A 23,298-nucleotide genomic window follows, 5' to 3' on the forward strand; every position below is an offset into this window, starting at 1 on the left:
TGAGATTCAAACCCATGCCTCCAGGGTGACACTATTATAAAACGCTTTGGAAAATGTGTTGGCTTTTATAATTCATCTTCTTTTTGGAGTGAATGTTGTATTTGAGAAAAAGCAAAGATGCTCACTAAGGTAGTGATGACACAGGTTCTGGCTATGCAGAAACTATGAATCATATTCATATGAGGGCATCAGAAAATAATATTTAATTGCACTTAGTTTATGAGGCTGTTAAAGTGTATATATATATATTGCTTGTCCTGTCTGGTTTAAAAAAAATTAAAAAGCTGCACTGAAAAAAAAAAAACATAAAAATATGGAATTATTAGTAATGGTGCCAAAATAGATTTTCTTATCAAGAGAGATTCATACAATTTCTCCAATCCCTTATTATTTACCCTTTATTGCATAAATATTTCTTGTGTTTGATAAAATTTAGACTGTGCAACAAAGATGTGTCTCTTTTTCTTAAGAGTTACAGTTAAGAATCCTAATCTGTTTTATACACATTTCTTGCTTAACATGGTAAGCTGTTACACAATTACAAGCCTATCCAATGAGAACAGTCTTAATTGTAAATTAAACAGGACTAAACTTAACATTCCAAGACTATAAAGGAATAAAGAATTCAATTTAGACTTATATTTTATTATACACATAAAGTCAACTGCATGACTAGAATTCTGTTCTAATCAACCATAAGTAAGAGTAATCATAGTCAACATTTAGCTGACTAGACTAAATCAAAAGTGGCCGACTACAAAGTGACCAATAGACATTTTAGGAACAAGTAAAGGTTTATTCCTCTGAAAAAAGAACAAAGAAAACACAAAAAGTCAGCTGTGGAAACTTTTACGGATGTCACATGCTGACGCAGCTACCTACTTCAACTAATAGACATTTCAATTGACAAGACTAAGACTATGATTAAAATAAAAACTGGTGACTAAATTGGTGTGTTTTTAAGTCACCTGACTGGATAAAACTCTTCCCACACTGACTGTAGCTGAATGAACTCTTGCCTGTGTGACTGCACTGGTGAACAATGAAGTGTGAGTGTGAGTGGGCTGGTGGGCTATTAAGGTACACGAGTCACTAAAACACTTCCCACACTGATTGCAGCTAAAAGATCTCTCTGCTGTACAAATAAGGGTGGTGTGGTGGCAATATGGCTAAGGATCTGGGCCTGTGGGTGCCAGTTCAAATCCTGAAGCTTACTGAGGAATCCTACTCTGTTGGATACCTGAGCAAACCCCCAAACTCTAACTGCTCCAGGGGTGCTGTACAAATGGTTCCCCCTGTGCTCTGACCCAAAGCTTCTCTCCCTATCTGTGGGCCTCATGGTGAGCAACCTGTGAAAAGATAAATTCCTAATACAAAAAAAATTATATGGCCAATAAAGTGATCTTAATATGTGGGCTCTTCAGGTGATTCAGTCACTAAAACTATTCCCACGCTGACTGTGTGAGTGCGCTGGTGGGCTCTTAAGTTATTTGACTGACTAAAAGTCTTCCTACACTGATTGCAGCTTAATGGTTACTCTCCTGTGTGAATACGCTGGTGGGCTCTTAAGGTACTTGACTGACTAAAGCTCTTCCCACACTGACTGCAGCTGAATGTTCAGTCTCCTGTGTGAATGTGCTGGTGTCTTTTTAAGTGGCTTAACCGACTAAAACTCTTCCCACACTGACTGCAGCTGAATGGTCTGTCTCCTACGTGAATGTGCTGGTGGCTTTTTAAGTTGCATAACTGACTAAAACTCTTCCCACACTTACTGCAGCTGAATGATCTCTCTCCTGTGTGAATGTGCCGGTGTCTTTTTAAGTTACATAACTGACTAAAACTTTTCCCACACTTACTGCAGCTGAATGGTCTCTCTCCTGTATGAATACGCTGATGGACTCTTAAAGTACTTGAATCACTAAAACTCTTCTTACACTGGCTGCAGCTGAAAGGTCTCTCTCCTGTGTGAATGTGCTGGTGATTTTTTAAGTAGCTTAACTGACTAAAACTCTTCCCACAGTGACTGCAGCTGAAAGGTCTCTCTCCTGTATGAATGCGCTGGTGGTTTATTAAGTGGCTTAACCGACTAAATCTCTTCACACACTGACTGCAGCTGAATGGTCTCTCTCCTGTGTGAAGGTGCTGGTAGGGATTCGAAATGCTAGACTGACAGAAACTCCGCTCCTGTCTGTGCCGTAATGGCAGTTTATCCACTCTATCTGAGCAAGGCCTTAAGTGATTCTTCCTCATCCTCTGATTGTGCTGGAGTCTCTTATTCTGCAAATGCTCCATGGAATGGTCTTGCTCTGGGTGCTGAAACAGAGCTGTGTTTTCTCCACCATGTCCTTCAGTGTGCTGTTCAGCAGTGTGAATCATCTGGGGCTCCTTCTCCAGCTCTCTGAGACTAAAACCGCCCAGCTCATTCAGTTGTTCCTCTCTTTGCCCAAGAACAGACATGCTCTCCAGTTCATTAAAACTTTCAACAGTTTTCTCAGTAACCAGATTTTTAAACCTGTGTGTAAAGTCATCGGATACTAAGGGATCGTATAATTGTTTTAGACTCTGCAATGACAATCTCTCCACTTGAACAGAACAAGGCCTAATTATTATCAAGCCCTGTTGGAGGTGCCGTTGTTCCTCCCTGTACTAACTCTCCTCTGGGTGCTGTAACTCAGTACTATTCTCTTCACCAGGGACATCAGTCTGCTGCTCTGCAGTGTCAATCAACTTGGGCTCCATGTCTTGCTCTGGAAGATTTAAAACATCCTGTTCTTCACTGTGCTCTTGTACAGTGACACAGCCCAGTTCATTACAACCTTGTGTAATGTTGTTTGTGTTCAGATTGTTAATCTTCTCTGTAAAATCATCACATACTAAGAGCCCAGATGTCTCACTCTCAGGCTCTGTCTTCATCATGGGCACAGAGTCCAGATCCTTGACACTCTGTCTGCTGTCAGTGTGCTTCTCACTGAGTGTCTCTTTCCCTTCTGCAGCAGTGAGCTCTGTCTCCTGCATCAGACTGGAGCCCCACTCCTCCTCACTCTGCTGCTGTTCAAGAGAAGCCCATTCCCCAGCATCAGGGAAATCACTAGACTCTGATCCTAAAAAACACAGGACAGGAAACCAAGACCTTTATAATAATAATAATAATAATAATAATAATAATAATAATAATAATAATAACAACAACAACAATAATAATAATAATAATAATAATAATAATAATAATAATAATTAACTTTATTTTATATAGCACCTTTAATGGTGACTTCTCAAAGTGCTTAACATGATGCCAACAACAAAAATGAGAATACGCTGTTTGAGGAGACAGTAGATGGTAATGCTGGGCGATAATTCGATAACGATAATTATCGCGATATAATTTTTCTCGATATAATTTTAACAAAAGTTTGATAAATGTTTGATACATATGTTTATGCTTTGCGCATGCTCACAAAATACTACGAGTGCGCGTGTGTGTTGCAGACCACGCAGCTAACGTGGTGTTGTTAACCCACACGGTGGTGGCTGACAGGATTGAAGAGTGGAGAAATGAGCGACACTGAAGCAAATGTAGTGCTGCCAATGACCAGCTCGAAGGACGATGACATCATCGACAGAAAAGGTCATTCAACTTTGGTAATTTGGAGATATTTTGGCTTTTTACGATCAGACATACAACTGAGCAGCGTGCACAGCGTTCTATTAAGATATTTATTTTGTACATTTTACTCATGCATATTTTGACATAAAAAAGACTTGAATACTCTCTACTTCAGATTTGTTTAATGTTTCTGCTGTTTGGCAAGTGTTTGTTGTGTTCTTAAAATAAAGAGTTGTTAATTTACCAATTAACTGTCTGGTTTCTTCAACTTTCACTCAGGAGAAAAAATCTGCCTTTAAACTTGAAAGAAATAATGATTTGACATTTATCGTGATAACTATCAATATCGACTGATATGAAAATTTTTATCGCGATAATGTTTTTGGCCATATCACCCAGCCCTAGTAGATGGTGGCACAAAATACAGTAGGAGCAGATGGGTAAAGAACAGGTAGATAAAGGCTGTTCTAAAGAAGAATGTTTTGAGTCTAGATTTAACAGAGTTTAGGGAAGGTGACTCTCTGATATCCTTGGGGATAGAGTTCCAGAGTTTAGGGTTTAACAGAAGGGCCTGTCATTCACAGAGTGTAGATGGACTGGGGGACAGATAGGAGACCAGAAACAGAAGAGAGAAGGTTGCAAGGTGGGGAGTAGATCGATATTAATTCAGACAGGTACTGCGGTGCCAAGCCAAGCAGAGACTTATAGGTGAGCAGGAGGATTTTTAAGTCGACAGGAAACTTGACAGGAAGCCAGTGCAAGGACTCCAGGATAGGAGTAATGTGAGCAGTTGTACTAGACCTGGTTAGGGTTCTGGCTGCCAAATTATGGACGTACTGGGGTTTGTTCAATGTGGATTTAGAAACCCCAGAGTGTGGAGTGTTACAATAGCCGATTTGGAAGAAGACAAAACTGACCAAAACGCTGACCAAGTGGAAATATGTAAATGCTGAAAAGTAAGGAGCCTAATATTTAGCCCTGAACTTTAATACGTGCTTAGAGTAGTGCTCAAAAGGAAGTAATATCTGCACAAAAAGTAGCTTAAATTTTAAACTTGAGATGGCAAAGATATTATTTAGTAGCATGTAATTTAAGTTTTAAAAACTAATTTTCCAAACTTTAAATGCATTCAAACACATTTAATCTCTTTTAACAGATAAAGTGAAAAGGGACTGAAAATACAGCAGACTAGTATTTTATGTAACATATTTTTACACAAATTCATGTATAGCCATTTAATGGTGAACAAAAAAATTCAAATACTGTAAATAAAAATGTAAAGAATGTGGGAAACAAAAATTCAACTCTTATACACCACGCAACAGAAACAGAGCTCCTCTTCAGGAACTAGTCTCTAGTTATCATGCAGCATCTCCATCGAGGAGGAAAGGCAAGTCAAGAGAAATTAAGCTGTATCACTGGTTTTATTATACTTTAAACTACATGCATGCACGTTCTAGTACACTCACAATCAATGTGTGTTGGTTAAGCAGAGAGGAATAAGTGCATATAAAGGGGTAAAAAGTATGTCTACTGTAATAATATCACAAGTACATTACATTTACACTAACACTGCACTGAAAGAAAGAGAGGGGTTGATTCAAACACACCGACTGGACACTCCAGTACACTAACACTGCACTGGGAGAGAGAGAGGGGTTCATACACACACACTGACTGGACACTCCAGTACACTAAGACTGCACTGAGAGAGAGAGGGGTTAAAACACACACTGACCGTACACTGGGATGAGTTAATATAGACACAGGCCCTGGAGGACTGTAATTCTTAAACCTATTAAAATTATTTTGTATACACAATCATTAGTATACATATAATAATATAAACCAATACATCGCAAAACTATATATATATGTCTACAATTGCTGATTCAGTGAAACAATTGTTTTCAGCACCGTAACCGTACAAAACAGTTCAGTTTCCACTAAAGAATCCCGTTGCTACATCACAAGTCTTTCCCACTTGACTCTGCATCTCTCCACTATATTCTCACCAGTGAGGAAGTTAAAGACACTGTTTTTAAACTCACACACACATTGACTACATACAGGTCACCCCACTGACCTGAGAGCTGCAGTTTCGTGTCCATGTCTTCCTTTATTTCTGCAGGGACTTCACAGGGAAGCGTGTGTCCAACATGATCTGTCTGTCGCCGATCTCCTTCTGCTCCCGACTCCTTCTCCCACAGCTGCAATCTCAACTTCAGGCTCTCGTTTTCCTTCTTCAGCTGCGCCACTTCACTCCCGACACTGTCCTCCACACACTGTGTGATTTTAAACACGGCCCGTCTCACCTGAGTCTGGGAGATGCTGCAGAGTTTGTTTTCAATCTCATCCTCGGAGTCAGGCATCCTGTTTCGGAACACATGTGAAACTTCATGCACGATCGATTTGAGCAAATCCTCCATGAAAGAGTGAAGCTTAGTTTCCAGATTGAACAGTAAAATTGCCATATTTCACCAAAGGTGATCACAAATCCAGAGAGATTGCTGTGCTGATACTGATATGACAAACACTATGACTCCTACGCACCTACGGGTCTATATTATTGCAAGGGTTTGAATTCACACCTAAAGCAGGAACAGGAACTGAGCGATCACTCCTCCTACATCCTACCACATGACTCACTTCCTTAGTGATTGTTGCTATGCACTTCACATGAAGGACTTTCAGTATGTTGTATCTTGTTGAATTTACAATGAAATAAAATAATAAAAATAAATGTAGCCTTGTTTACAAATATATGTATATAAAATATACACATCAATATATATACACATACAAATATATATGTTGTATTTTCATATATTTCCAGATCCTTCGCCTGTATTGAAATAAATAACAGTACTTAAACGTGTATTGAAATAAAGGCATTAAACTTTTAATGTAATGGATCCATATCTGAACAATGTCTGCTAATAGACTGTTGCCAATTGGTTTGATATCTCCAAGACATCAGGCATTGAAAATATTGTTTTAAACAGAACATGTAAAATGGAATGTAGGTCAAAAACCTTCTGATAATCTAAGTACACCATGCTACATGTTCTGTGCATCCATTAGTTTATGGGCTATTATGGGATTTAATTAGTTAGACAAATTATATTTCTGCTTACAATAGATAGTTTTATATCTCTATTCATAATAAAGAATGGTTTTATTATAATTGATGATTTCTATAATTTATAGAGATCCTTTGTTTCATTTTCAGAAAAAAACAGCAATGTTGATATAATAAGAAAAATAAAGTCCCTAAAAGACTATGATTTGAATGAAGTCTTTTCTGTCCACATTTAACATTTTACAGCTGACAAACCAGCAGCATTCTGACAGAAAGAGCAGTTGTAAACTCATTGTTTCAGTTGTCCAGAGGAGCAGAGTGACTGAGAGGTCAGAGCTGTTAGCTGGTATTGTCAGGGTGAGAACAGCTCTCCAGCTCCCTCTCATTGACTTCACACCACCTGAGTGTTGATGCTCTTTCTCTCCTGCTCGTCTCCTCTCCACTCCCATCTTTTGTTCTTTTGTTTGATTTATCAGCTGCCCCTCATACATGAAGGAGGCACCAAAGCCAAAACGTTCTGTCTCTTTTCTTTTCAGTATGGAATAAACCTTTACCTGCTCCTGTCTCATTCACTCTCTTTTTCACCTTGTCTGCAGTCTCACATCCTGCTGCTCCATTATCTGCAGTTTCTGTCCAGAGTTTCACCTCCTGCTGCTCCATTGTAAAAATGACTGATGAGTCACAGAACTGTTCTCACCTGTTAACACCCAGTAACATTTCTGCCCTGGTGGCAATTTAAATACCTGATTCTGTATTTTAATGTGTCTGTTTTGTGTTTAATGTCTTCATCTTGCTCTTTTTGTAATGAAATTGTTGTACTTGAAGTTGTAAAACTTAACCCTTGGTTTACCATGAGATTTTGACGTGATTTCTTGTTATAATGTTCGTCTGCATTTGAAACGTTTATATTTCACTATATTTACTAATAATCATACGTACTTATACATACTCCATGTAGATAATGTAAATGAAATCACATGTCACAGTAAAGGCTCACACACCGAGAATTCTTGAAGAATAAAATCACACTGCACAACTTTGGAACATCACGTCCAAGTTTAGTGACAGCAACATTAAAGATTTTAAGCTAAGACGTTTCAGATCACTTTTTTATGAAAGGTTCAAGCAAAGTTGAATAACTTTGCAAGAAACATTTCAAAATCTCAATCAAATCCAGTACGATCCCAATGGATCAATCTGAACTTTCTCCATCCCGACCAGTTGGGAAACAATCTTATGGTAAAAAAATCACACGAAACCACACAGATTCTTTAATGCTTACATCATAATGTTATTAGACTAGGACACTGATGTGAATATGTGTTTGGGTTTCGATTCGCCGATTCTTGTTAAAGAATTGGTGATTTATGATTACAGAATCAGTAGCATCGGAAAGCAGGAGCTCTGTTTCTCAGCAATCTTGAAGGCATGTCTATGTAGAGCACAGTGTGAAAATCTGTACTAAAAAACACCAAGTGCTTAAGATGACATCTTCTTTTACCGTTGCAACTTTTAATCTCAGGTGTACTTTTAGAAGGCATAGAAAGAACAGTTGTGTCGACATTTGCATCATACAGCAGAATGGCGCAGTAGAAGCATGCTGGGCCCATGACCTAGAGGTCAATGAATTGAAACCATCCTCTGAGTTTTATGGAAGACTTAAGCACACCATCGGGCCAATGTAGTATAAGAAAAACAAAGATAGCCAAAATCTCTTTCTTTAAGTCCCGTTCTAAGTTTCTTGCTTTTGTGAGCAAACTTACCCAGATCTGCAATATTTTAAAATATATGCCTTTGTTTAATTGGAAATAACTAAATTATTGGTGATATCCAGTTATATACTTGAACGAAACAGAAAAATAACAATTATGACCTACATTTTAACACACTGACCAGAATAATTGAAAAGCTTTGATTCAGAGCCCTTGCAGTTAGTGTTAATTAGAAAAACAACAGTGCTGAAACCTGAGCACAAGTTCAGCTGCTCTCCAGGTTTGTTCCCCACTGTTTCTCGTTGCAATTGAGCTCAGAGCTGGAGATGATCTCTAGATAGAACCGTGTTAACTAGTCCGCAGCTGTGTGCTCCTTTCGAAAGTTTGTTGCAATTGACCCAATGTGTGGTTCTATAGCTGTCAGGTGCAGTTCACTTACATAAAGGGCATTTATTACTGAGGAGCCTGAGTCAGGTAGTAGACGAACCTACAATCTTCTGATCCACGTTATCCATTGCATTACTGCCCTTCCTCTCACATTGCTGAACTGCACCAGATTGAGCTCAGCGCTTATATATATATAGTATATACATTCTATATGTATCCTCCACATAGTATATGGTGTGGTGCAGTGGCTAGGGATCTGTTCCTGTGGCTGAAGGTTGCCAGGTCGTGTCTCATGGCAGGCAGAGAAATCCTCTTCTGTTGGGTTCCTGAGCAAGACCCTTAAACCCAAGTGATCCAGGGCCACTGTATAAATGGTTGACCCTGTGCTCTGACCCCACGGTTCTCTGTGTATCTTATGGAGAGCAAGTTGGGGGTAGGTGAAAAGACAAAATCCTAATACATGAAATTGTATATGACCAATAAAGTGGTCTTATATATGTGTTATCTTATCTATATATATATGTATTATTATTATTATTATAAGTAATACTACAAATACCAGCAGCTAGCCCCTCCCTACAGCTCTTTGATTACCATCCACTGACTGCTCCTCTGTCAGGAAGTGTGAGGAGTCGACACACTGGAGATTATAATGCTAGAAGCAAGACAATTACATGTCAGGAGAAACTTAAAGCTACAGCAGCAGGAGTAGCAGTAACCGCAACGAGGCGGGTAAAGTTCGGCTTTTCTCATTTTCTTCTGCAGAGCCAATGTGTCAGAATGCACTGCTCTGGATATAAAGGGAATTGTGGCTTCAGATCATTTAAACTGAGCTCTGCATTGTTTTATTCATGCTGCCTACATGCTTTGAATTGCTGATATTTCCTGCATGCATTTCTTTTTCAGGTTTCATTAAATTCCTCACATTTGAGCCAACACTTAAATATTTCACTAGGGGTCGCATAATACGCGGTGCAAACCTTATTTACTGTGGATTGCTGTGGCACATGAAGCTGTTTTATTCAGTGGGGAGGTTTGATGCGCATATTAAAAATCGAGCGGGCGAGTAAGAAATCCAAGAAGAAATCCAATTAAAAGAAATTAAAAGAATCCAAGATGCGTAGAAAACTGCAGATCTTAAAAATGCAGAACAGTTACATAGTACACTGTGCTGCACCTTTTATATTTCGGTCTTACAAATTTGAATACATACCTTACCGCAAATCGTGCCTTGATTACAGACACCCCAAACAGTTCTTAATTCACAAAGCAAAGGCTATCTAAATGTGCCTCTGTTCCTTTCCCTTTCAGGATATTGTTAAAGATTAGAGAGTACCATAAGTGTGAAGCGAAGAGAGAAACTCAGAACGGAGCTTTAATAAACACAGGGAAAGGGAGTCTTCTCTCGCATTTCAGTGAATCTAGGGTGTGCTCATGAACCGAGCATAGCAGAGGATGAATTTGACCCATTTATGTCTGGGTTATGGGACCTGAATGCTTCCACTGCATTACTCACCGTAAAATGCTGTAATAACAACTGTTCTTTCGGTACTTACTAAATGTACTCCTGAGATTCAAAGTTTCAATAGTAAAGGAAGGTGTCACCTTGAGCACCCTGTGTCTTTTTAATACAAATCATCACACTGCTCTACATAGACCTGTCTTCAGAATCCTTACGATTGCTGAGAAGCAAAGCTTTTGCATTCCGAGGATACTGATTCTTTCACCGTAAATCCCCAATTCTTCAACAAGAATCAATGAAAAACAAACACTTATACACACTTGTGTCCTAGCGTGAAAGCAATATGATGGAAGCATTTGAGAATCTCCTTCACAGCACATATGAGAATTTCAATTTCTTCCCCATTGCAGAGCGTGTATGGGCGCTCCCTCAGTACCCTAGTTTGTAAAACCACGACTTAAAGGTCGAAGCACTTTTTAATATTCTGGAGTCTCTCATTTGATGGCCAGAAAAAAATTATGTCAGAACTTGATAAGCTTTCTAAAATTGTTTGGTGCTTCTTATTAAAAGAAATCATAAGAGCACCTGAACAGCTTCAGGCTATCGACTGCTTAATATAGTGATCAGCAGCTTGATAACCAGTTTATAAGGCTGAAAATGATCCTGGAAGCACAACAAGGTTCTAACAGCTGTTTTGGGTTTTACAACCGAATAACAAAACGGCTTCAATTACGACGATTAGACTCAGCGAAACTTTAACGCCTAAGATATTTGCAGGAATTGTAAGTGTTTTGCACGTGTCGAACTTCAAGAACTAACCAAGGCAACCACAGGAACAACATCAAGAAGCACAACCAATTCCCCATTTAAATCTTTCCTGTAAGTTGTGCTTTGCGAAAGCATGAAGTAAACCCCCAGATTGCTTTTGAACATGTACAAAGTATTTCTGATGGAGCGCTATGTGCAAAGATTTAATAAGCTTTACCCCTGCCAATGATTCAGCATGAAGAAGTAAAAGTTTCACAGACAAAGCAGCTTGCCACTGCAGCCAGTACTAAATGTACTTGCCGGCACACTACCATGTGCACTGCCTCATAAATGATCTTGGCAGACTTTGTTCCCTACATAAATCTGAAAGTGCCAAAGAACATTGTCTTTTAGAAAGTCTATCTCCAAACACCTTGTGCAGCCTCTCAACAGACTAACAAAGAGCTCTTTTACTGATCGTATCGCAAATCAGAGGAATCAAGGTCTTAAAACAGTTACATTTGGCAGTGGTGGGATTTGAACCCCTGCCCCCAGAGAGACTGGAGCCTAAAATAGAGCACCTTAGACTGCTGGGCCACGCTACCTTCCACGGGGGTGGGCTTTCACACATTGCTGGCTTGTAAAATGCCAGGGGCTTCAGCTCTTGTCATCAGATCTAGTGGAATCATGATGCGTGGAAGCGACTGCACCTTCATCTTTTGAGATGTTTTCAATAGAACAAATGCTACTTTCAACAGCACAAACCGACACAAACATAGCAATAACGAAGGAGGTGGGTTTCATCCTTTGTGCTGTTTGTGGGGGTGCAACCCCACAGTGATCTACTGAATTGAAGAGCAATAATCAAAATCCTCTGCTATTACTGTTGCTTTTTTCATAGTTTCTTTAAATCCTTCATTTGAACATCGATTATGAAGGATATTGATGATAATATCACACGAATTGTGGTTTTCTTGTGATCACCAATTTTATTCAAATACCAGCCTTTCTTACAGTTGTCTTGCGTGTTTCACAAGGTATAATAGCCCCCCCTCGCATCCTCAGCTAACACATTTTAAAATTACTTTAGATTGTACAGCATGTATGTTTACATTTATATTAAAATTAAAGTAAATATACTATCAACATACATACAGTGCTAACCTAATAATTCTTGTCAGGTTCTCCAACAAATCTGCGTTGTTATTTTAACGTTTTAGCTGATGATGCAACGGGAGTATAAATGAATTCTCCCGCCAGCCATTAAAAGACCAAATTCCATGGGTGAACATTATTTTCTCAGATGTTGCCGGTAATATTGAATTAAGTTCACAACTGTTGTAGTAGTTCGTCCGTGAAGTTCGACACGTGCAAAGCACTCGCAATTTCTGCTAATATCATAGGCATTAAAGTTTCGCTGTACTAACGAGGAGCGTTTGTCCGCAGCTGAGCGTGAACTCTGATACTGTCAGCAGACATTTCCAAATACGTTTTGCTCTCATCTTTTTAAAGACGGTCATAAACGCTCAAGAAGTAATTCATTCGAGTTTGAAGTCTGTTCCTGTTGTCTTGATGAAGCGCAGCCTTATGTAGGAAACTCCCTTTTTGAAGAAGTTTGCCGTCACCCTGCAAGGGAGAAGAGCCATCAATCACCGAGAAAGCCACTGAGACAATTAACATTAAACACGTGAAATGCGAGATGTTGTGATTTTTTTTCCGCTTAAGGCTTCGATCGTTTCTACTCTAACGAGAAAAACCTTTTTATTAGATGTGAGATTTGAACAATCGTCTCCAGGGGAAAATGCGACCTGAACGCAACGCCTTAGACCACCAGCTATCTTTCCTATGGTACTTATAATGAATTATATATTTTATTTCTTTCTACTCGTTGATAAGAAAAAAAGTGAAATTAGGGAAATGTCTTTGTTTGTTTCATGGGGAAAACTAGCACGGGCAAATGTTTAGAGCAGCGCTCAATAAAAACGATCAGAAACCGAAAGCGCTTCTTAAGCGGATCAATATATTCCGATACTGGTGGTTCCGCGGAAGAAATAAGAAAAGCCGAACTCAAAGCACTGTGTTGCCATTGCGGCTACTCTGGCTGCAACTGCTTTAGATCTGCTTAGCGGAAAGTTGTAGGAGGTCAGACTGGTTTGCGCTGTCTAAATAACAGTGTGCGAATTTAAGGTTATTTAAATAAGAGTATTTACAATATAACTCATGCTCAAAAGCGTTAATCCTGCACTGGCTGCTATTTGAAACGCCTTCATAAATGACGCGTAATAGAGAGTTATGCAGCTGGCTTTTTTGCTTCACAATACATTGCAATCAGGAAAATAAATCAATTTGAAATATGCAATACAAGGTCCGTTCCCGGAAATGAAACCTGTTTTACACTGACGTCGCTCCTTTTGAGATAATCCAGATTGTGAAGACGACTGCACCCTTGCAGATCATAATATTACACAAAGGCTGTAAAGCACACTCTGAATCGATCCGAATATTTGATTTCTGCGATCCTTTTAGGCAACAACAGGCAACGTGGCACTTCTCCAGCAAAGCATTTCTCAGTTTAGTGAACTACTGGTGCTTTCACCACACCGTTGTATGTAGCTCGTCAGGATGGTAAATGGTCTAAACCGCCAGACTGAAAGATGTCTTTCTATTGCTTGGGTATTCTGGTCTCTGAATAGATGCGTGGATTTAAATCCCACTCCTGAGAGGTACTCGCTTTTCCCTGTCTTGCATTTTTCCGATCTTGTTGTGCTCGCTGATAATGACAGGAAGAGGAAAACGGAGAAACCGCTTTGCGGGCACATGATGGGCAAGGAAATGCTCCGTGAATACTTCAATGTGATCAGCAGAAAGTCAAATAGGCTTCGAATTTCTGCCTTAAGAACTGTTTGGGCTGCCTGTAATCGAGGAAAGATTAACTGCAAGGTATGCATTCAAATGTGAAAGACCGAAATAAAAAAAAAACAGAAGAAGATTTATTAAAACATTGTTTTCCTTGCGATTTGTCCTGTATTAGGTTATATACCGGGGTAAAGTTAGCTTGAAGTTCGAAAACGATTTTGGCACGCCTGTAGCGCTTTCACGAAATCTCTTAGAGTTGCGAGAATGCTTGCTTTGTGTATAAAATACATTGTGGATGCTTTCTCAGCCTTTACTTTTTCGTTTTTATGACATTTTTTTGACCAAGCACGAATATGCTTTTGTCCATATCTCCGCAATGGAAGCACAGAACGCCTTCAAACCAAAAGCATTTTAAAGACCACGACTTGTGGATATTTCCACAGCCTTTACATCAATCTATCGGTGAGCTTATTATCTTTTTTTAAACCTCAGTAATACACTGGGACGGGTGGGTCGTCTTCATGGCTCAATAGCATTTCAAATACAGCACCCACTCTGCTGAAACCAAGTGTTTTACACACCAGACAGGCCCCCTAACTTTATATAACCTTGCTGTGGCTGTGGCCCCTTTCTTTAATTTTTTATGATTTTCTGAAGATAACACTACAGGTAATACACTGGGACGGGTGGGTCGTCTTCATGGCTCAATAGCATTTCAAATACAACAGCCACACTGCTGAAACCAGGTGTTTTACACACCAGACAGCCCCCAGAACCTTATACAACCTTGCTGTGGTTGTGGCCCCTTTCTTTATTTTTTTATGAGTTTTTCAATATGGCACCATTAGACAGGCGGTACATGGGGATAGTACATCGTGCTCTTCACGAGTCAATAGCTCTTCAAGCACAACAGCCACAGTGCTGCAACCAGGTGTTTTACACACCAGACAGCTCCCCTAACCTTATACAACCTCGCTTTGAGTTGTTTAACATTTCTTTCAAATCACTTGGGTTCATCAATCATTTTATCATTTTTCAGCGTGGAATAAACCTATTACTTGTTCCTTGGAGATTACCATCTGCTGATAAGATATGATCGCTATATTGACCATATACAATTTCTTGCATAAGGAATTCATATTTTGCATACACCGATCCCCCCGGAGTCCCAAGTGATTCTGGTTTTGGAAAGCTAAAGGACAATGAGCTTCACGATACCAGGGGGACAGTGGGTGGTCAAGTCTCCCCTAAACAATGTCTCTTGTCAGATTATGATGTCAGTGCATTTAATAAATGTTGTTGAACTCTCTTTAGCCCAAATACAGAGGAGCCCAGACCCAGAATGTTACACATACTGACAGAGAGTGATCTCATTATGTGTGTTTGGATTTTAACAACTATTTTTATTGTTTGCTAGAACCAAAACAATCTATGTTAGACATTTTCATCTTCAGCCAAAAATACAAACCTGTGTACGTAGTGTGGTGCAGGTTCTTGTCCCATCCTGCTCTTGGTCCAGGTTGGAGGGTTGCACCGATTCTGAATCTTGTTAGCTGGTATGGATGGGTTTGGGGGTGTTGATACCAGAGTGGTCCAGGAGGGGGATTCAGGTGTCTCGGGGGCATTCTTGTTTTTCTATGAGTTCAGGTTGATTCTGTTGGTTCTGTCATGAATCTCCCTCACGCAGGCAAGCGCTCCCGCATTCCCTCGAGCTCTCCCCATACCAAACGTGCACATGTCAATCAGTCCTCTACTTAAACCCTCATCTGTCCCCCAGTCATTGCTCACGATTGAGATTCTCTCCCGGAGCTTACCTACTAACTACGCTTTTGCCTTACTATGACTTCTCCCCTGGACCTCGACCCTGCTTTTCCGACAACTGCTTTAGCCACTCGATTTTGTACCTTCGCCTGTTTTACGCTTTCTCGGATCCTGACCCCAGCCTGTCTCTTCATTTACGCCTCTGCCTACCGACGCAACTTCTACGCCTTCCCGGACTCGGGCCCCTGCCTGTTTACTCCGACTACGCCTGCGTCTCGTGCCAACCCTACCAAGGGCACCGCATTGGATCCCTATCCTCAGCAGTCAGCCCCTGCGTGACAGGTTCTGAGTGTCTTGGTTACATCCGTTTGTGTGTATAGATGAAAAAGCTATTGAAGAGCACCACCACACCCCCCACCCGTCTCGGTGGAAGTTGCCATGTTCAAAAAATCCTAAAAAGATAATTAAAGTTGCACACAACAAAGCATGACTGTGAAAGGTCAGGAGGCCTGCCTAGTGAGCACAACACTTGATTACAGTCAAAAAAAACATTAAAAAATAAAGAAATGTTCCACAACTCAAAGCGAGGTTGTATAAGGTTAGGGGAAATGTCTGGTGTAAAACACCTGGTTGCAGCACTGTGGCTGTTGTGCTTGAAGAGCTATTGACTCATGAATAGCACCCCCCAATCCCCATGTACCGCCTGTCTAATGGTGCCATACTGAAAAACTAAAATTCTTATTAAAAAATAAATAAAGGGGCCACAACCACAGAAAGGTTGTATAAGGTTAGGGGACCTGTGTGGTGTGTAAAACACTTGGTTTCAGCAGTGTGGTTGTTGTATTTGAAATGCTATTGAGCCATGAAGACTACCCACCTATCGCACTGTGTTACCTGTAGTGTTATCTTCAGAAAATCATAAAAAAATAAAGAAAGGGGCCACAGCCACAGCAAGGTTGTACGAGGTTCTGGGGCCTGTCTGGTGTGTAAAACACTTGGTTTCAGCAGTGTGGGTGCTGTATTTGAAATGCTATTGAGCCATGAAGATGACCCACCTGTCCCAGTGTATTACCTGTAGTGTTATCTTCAGAAACTCATTACAAAATAAAGAAAGGAGCCACAGCCACAGCAAGGTTGTACGAGGTTCTGGGGCCTGTCTGGTGTGTAAAACACTTGGTTTCAGCAGTGTGGGTGCTGTATTTGAAATGCTATTGAGCCATGAAGATGACCCACCTGTCCCAGTGTATTACCTGTAGTGTTATCTTCAGAAACTCATTACAAAATAAAGAAAGGAGCATCAGCCACAGTAAGGTTGTATGAGGTTCTGGGGCCTGTCCGGTGTGTAAAACCCTTGGTTTCAGCAGTGTGGGTGCTGTATTTGAAATGCTATTGAGCCATGAAGACGACCCACCTATCCCAGTGTATTACCTGTAGTGTTATCATCAAAAAATCATAAAAAATTAAAGAAAGGGGCCACAGCCACAGCAAGGTTGTACGAGGTCCGGGGGCCTGTCTGGTGTGTAAAACACTTGGTTTCAGCAGAGTGGGTGCTGTATTTGAAATGCTATTGAGCCATGAAGACGACCCACCTGTCCCAGTGTATTACCCGTAGTGTTATCTTCAAAAAATCATAAAAAATTAAAGAAAGGGGCCACAGCCACAGCAAGGTTATATAAAGTTAGGGGGCCTGTCTGGTGTGTAAAACACTTGGTTTCAACAGTGTGGGTGCTGTATTTGAAATGCTATTGAGCCATGAAGATGACCCACCTATCCCAGTGTATTACCTGTAGTGTTATCTTCAGAAAATCCTAAAAAATATAAAGAAAGGTTCCACAACCCAAAAAAAAGCTGGGAAAAGTCAGAGGACCTGCTTAGTGTGCAAAACACTTGCTGCATTGTGGGTGCTGTGGTTTAAATGCTATTGGTTTGTGAACAGAATACCCCTATCCCAGTGCATTGTGCCATATTAAATAAAAGCATGAGAAAAAGAGATTCAGAATGCAAAGCTGTGTCAGTGTTCTGTGTAAAAAATCGGTTTGAACATCATGGGAGCTGTTTTTAATAAGCTGCTGAGAAAAGAATATTTTAATCTTCCTGCTGTCAGTAGTATTGTGAATATAGTTGACCCTTACCTGAATGAAAACAGGGCGTAAAGGAAGGGTTTCAGAAGTCAAACAAAGCTTTATTCCCGTGCTTACAGTCTGGGTAATGGGAGACTGCGCTGTTCTGCTTCCTATGGTCATATACGGGTTTTTACGCATGAAGCCATATTGAACAGTATTTCTCGCGTTGTGAACGTGTGCACACAGCGGTCCCCCGGGTTCCAGTTCGTGCGTAATTACGCATCGATGAAAAACCGGAGGTTTAAAAAAAGATAATTAGCTCACTGACAGTTTGATGTAAAGGCTGTGGAAATATCCACAAGTCGTGGTCTTTAAAATGCATTTGGTTTGACGGCGTTCTGTGCTTCCATTGCGAAGATATGGACAAAAGAATATTCGTGCATGGTCAAAAAAATGTCATAAAATCGAAAAAGTAAAGGCTGAGAAAGCATCCACAATGTATTTTATACACAAAACAAGCATTCTCGCAACTCTAAGAGGTTTCGTGAAAGCGCTACAGGCGTGCCAAAATCGTTTTCGAACTTCGAGCTAACTTTACCCCGGTACATTATGTGGGGTCATTGTGAAACCATCCTGAAGCCCTACGGAATGCAGTTACTCTCCCAGTGACAGCAGCAGGAGCACAGAGATTATATCAGAGCTCGAGCAGAGAGTTCGAAAATCTAGGGAAATTGATTTATAGAACATTTGATTAAACTTTCCTATCTGCTCGGTCTTACTGAAGTATTTGAGCTTTTTTGTCTATTTCTATACTATACAGTAGATAGTGTTTAGCCAGAGAAGAGAGATATAAGCTCTATAACCCCACAGTAACCGCCGATTCCAATAACCTTAACTAAAGCAGGAAGATCAGTTTCTGCTCGACACAGCTGTTTTCTGAACTGTAAATCTCCAAAACAGGCTGGAGGCGCTGTGTGTCCAGGCTGAGCGGTTATATAAGAAAAGACTCAGCGAGCTGCAGGCGCGGCTCATTACTCTGCCCTCCCCGTGAGGAATGCGCGTGTCCTCCCTCCGTTATGACCTTCAAACACTCCTCATAACATTAAGCACTCCTCTTAACTCTTAGCAGAACATTAAAGTTTCACAGACAGAAGCAGTACGCCAGCACAACCAATATTAAAACAGTACGATTTGCACTGACTGGAAAGTGATCTCAGCAGACGTTGTTCCCTGCATAACGCTAAAGGTGGCAAAGCGCATTTGGGTTGAGAGGACGCAATAAAGCTTTTGTTTTCTGCCTCGATGTGAAGGTGACAAAGTATCTCTAAAAACTTTGCTAAGGTTATCAGGAGATGGTCAAAACACTATTCCAAAGATTGCTTTCCAAGTCAGAAGAAAAAGGGTCAGAGAAGCATTTGGCAGTGGTGGGATTCAAACCCACGCCCCTCAAGAGACTGTAGCCTTAAACCAGCAACTGAGCCCACTATCCTCAGTGTCTCTCTCCTTGTCTCATTACTTGTTCGGAGAAAGCCGGGTGCCCTTCACTCGTCCAACCTCGTGGCGTTATGACCGTGGAACCAACTGCACCTGCTTATTCTGAGATTCTTCCCCTCTCATGGCGAGATCTCGACTTCTTTAACACCTCTGGATAAAGTTCTTCTGTGGAGCAGGCTTCAGACCTTGATGTCATTTTATTTTTACAGCAGCATGCATCCTGAAACTTTTTTTCATATTTTTATTTGAACAACAAAAATATAATACAAAATAGAGCACATATGACGTACCAATAACATCGTCAGGGACACGTGATATAATGCAATTACACTTTCTGAAAAATCTACTGTCCAGGCAAATGTACATGCTGGTCTACGGGGCTCTTTTCTGCACTGAGCTGCTCGTTTGAAATCCAGAAGGCAACACACACGCGCTCCTATACCAAGAGTCTTATCTGGACCACCTGGGTAAAAAAACAGGAAACCTAAGCACTAATCCATACTGACAGCTTTTGAAAAGGAGCTCTTTAATATTCACAAATACGAAGACAAGGTATAAATACTCCATAGGTTTAAAATTCAGGAATATGAATGGTCAATTGTTTACAATTGCAGTTTTTATTTTTCGTATGATTAAGCGACTTTTTTACAACATGTAAAAAAAAACAGCACACCTAAATGACAAAGCCTTGGAGCCACAGTGAAAAACAAATTGTGTTTAAAGTAATTTTAAAGGCTCGAGATAACATTGCACTATAAAAGCAATTGTTTGTCTTCTTTGTGGCGCTTACTTTATGTTGCTTTAGCAAATTTCATGCAGTTTATTTCTGACACAAGACATAACAAGCTTGTGTATTTATGACAAAAAAGCAGGGCAACAATTTCCATCGGCCTTGAACTTGAAATTGTTAAAAAGTAAGTTAAATGCACATATAGTAAATATATTTTCTCATATAATGGTGTGTTTTTTGTCTAAAGAATCCTTCATGAATGGCTAAACAGATACTTTGCATAATTAAAAAGAATATATATATTTACGAATTTTAACGTTTTATATCATAAAGTTTAATTGTTAACATGAGCCCTATTTATCAATATCACCAATACAGTTCTGGATTTTATTCTGCCTTCCTATGCAAATATTAATTTTCTTTCACACAACAGCTCGCATGTATGGTACTGTAGCTTATTAGCGCCAGGGAGAAAAAGAATGTTGTTGGCTTTTAAATTAGAAACCATTTGCGTTTATACAAAATCACAATGCATTGTCGCAGACATTGGGACATCCTCTATTTAAACACCTGTCGTTTTCTCTAATATTGGCTCCTGTGCTTCGGTCCATTTGAGAGAGGAGAAGACACGGAAAAAGTCGTGTGGCGCTGGAAGCTCTGGAAGGCAACGTAAAATATTGCTCTGTCTGTTGGTGGATTTGGTATGCACGTTTTTTTCAATGTAAAATGCAATGTACAAGGATCAAATTTGATTCAAAATCGATTAATGTAAAAACCAATAAAGCTCATGTTTTTTATCTAGTTTTATCTATATCTATATCTAGTTTTTCAAAGGTCCTTTAAAAAAATGTTTATCGCATACTTCTAAAATTATTAAAATAATAATTATTAAAATATCAGATTGTGTTTCTGCAACATTTCGTTCACAGTACGCCGTATTTAACAATAAAACAACACTCACAATGAGGGCTTTACACGCAGTCCGGGGTATTTTCCCCTTTTATATTTTTGCCACTTTATATAGAACCTGTTATACTCCCAAAAGTGCAGAGTAGCTTGTAAATAAAAATTCACTGCTGGTATAAACAGATGTGTGCTTTGTTTGCCTTTGTAAGCATTTGTTTCAAAAATAAGTCCACAATACATTAAAAACACAAAAAACACAAACTTAATAATATAACGATACAAAATCAATACCAAATCATAAAGCCAATTAAGTACCTATCCTTTGAAAACAGAGAACACCTTATCTACAAAAAAAATGTGACATTTGTATATACTTTTGAATTACAAAGCAGACAGAGTAGTCCCCGAATTCAAAGATCAGATCTTGGCCAATACAAGACAATCAGACGGGAGTTGAATTCGGAACAAGAGCCTCTGCTTCGTGGTTTATTGAGCTTTTGATCAACGTCTGAGTGAAAAAGATTAGCTATTTTAACTCTTTCATTAAAGTACCTTCCTTCGAGCCAGATTCAAACCAGTGACCTAAAGATTCCCAACTGTTCTTACTACAGTCCTCCACTCTACCAACTGAGCCATCAAAGGGCTGTCAGGCACTTTTCTCTGGCACATACTGCCGAATGTAGTGAAATGTTCTGGGTGATTTAAATCCCACTTCGACATCAGGTTTCCAACTTGTTCCTTATCTTGTTTACCTTGAATTTAAGCAGTGAACCATACACTGTATACACTTCCAGGGATATCACAAAAGCTTTGATGGGGCATCAATCATTCCAGGCGGAAATTGACTCCTTTTCTTTCTCGAGGGATCATATTAAACATTTCATTTGGATCGAGAAGAGGATCACCATGATACACATAACAAACAGTTTCATTCTGTCTTTATTAGAATCTGTATCACAGCTAATGCATGTAAAGGCACAAGTAATAGATTTATTTCGTGCTGAATAGAGAAGAGAGAAAACAACGTTTCTGAAAAAGGCTTCACAGCTGAAACATTATCTTTTCTCTCTTCTCTTTTCAGCATGGAATATACCTTTTACTTATTCCTTTGCAAACTATGCATGCTGACGCAGCTTCCCACCTGAACTAATGCATGTAAAGCCTTCGGTATGCGATAGTGAGAGTTCAGTTATCCCGGGGAGTGAAGATAACTGAAATTTAGTAAATTCATATTTAAATAGAGTGTAAATCTTCAGTGTTCTGTCACTGCAAATTTGTTACAGGAGTATAACAGAAGTGGGGACTGTACCCACGCCGACATTTATCCATTTGATGGAAAATCTAATGCTTTAACCACTCAGCCATCCAGATCTACACTAAAGCCCCTTTTACATGGGCTCATTTCTGAACAGATTGTCAGTTGTTTAACATTTCAATATGAATCAGATTCAAACATTTGCAATTATTCACCTATAAAAAGATCACTCCAACTAATCAATGGCCCAGCCATCCTGGGTTCACCTTTCCAGCTCTGTGTTACACAGTTCATTAAATATATTTGTTATATTTTTGAAGGGCATGGGACTGTAGGTTGGTGATTCCCAGGGGAAAACAGGGTTATTGAGCAATTGGGCATTCAGAGAATATGTTTTGTAGGTGAATGTAACCGTGCACTAAAGTAAAGAAAACCCTCTTAGATGAAGCGCTACAGATGTAGCCCCTGAAAGTGTACAAGACTTACATTCATAGTACTGCTGACACAAATGTAGTCTCTACATCAGACCGAAATAGTACTGTGTTCGTTTAATCACGTGAAGGATCTCCTCGTCTCATTCATCAATGGAAATAGAAGCCATTAGAATACGATACGGTTCACCTTCAACCAGCTGATGGATGAGCTTGTTTCAGCTCTGTGAAGTTGGCCCCTCTACAAACAACACAAACGATGAAACCCACCTGTAATCAGTCTGTGTTTGTCATTACTATATATATATTGCCATGTTACTAGAACTTGTAGCTGAAGTTTACTAGTTGTGTTTTTATGATGATCAGCCTTATGTTGATTACAATATTGTATATAATGTATAATTTGAACTACATATTTTCCAGGTGTGAATGATTGTATATTTTCAGAATACATTTCTAAACCAAATCATTGGCTTGATTTACTAGTTTCTACCCCTATAACATCTATCTTTGATGTATAATAGACCTTTAACCATATATGTATAATAGTCCTCTAAAGTTATCCGTATAATAGAACTCCAACCATTTATGTATAATGAACATATAACCATAGATGTCTAATTGACCTATAGCGACATACGTATATTAGAATTTCATTCTAGAGGAACTACGGACCACATTTATACAGTACGTCTAAGATATGAGTTTAATAGACGTATATTCTACATGGTTTGCCCACTGGGATGTCCCGAATTGAATTGAACAAAGCTAGATACACATTTTCTAGCCTTCATTACAAGACAGTTTA

General features: G+C 39.6%; 1 pseudogene; it reads right to left on the minus strand.

Annotated features, from left to right (window-relative positions):
• Positions 1-1,397: 1,397 nt before the first annotated feature.
• On the minus strand, positions 1,398-2,250 carry LOC148665616 (uncharacterized; annotated as a pseudogene).
• Between the last annotated feature and the right edge of the window lie 21,048 nt (positions 2,251-23,298).

This window comes from Lepisosteus platostomus, chromosome 5, assembly GCF_059453375.1.
Source record: "Lepisosteus platostomus isolate fLepPlt1 chromosome 5, fLepPlt1.hap1, whole genome shotgun sequence".
Lineage (NCBI taxonomy): Eukaryota > Metazoa > Chordata > Actinopteri > Semionotiformes > Lepisosteidae > Lepisosteus > Lepisosteus platostomus.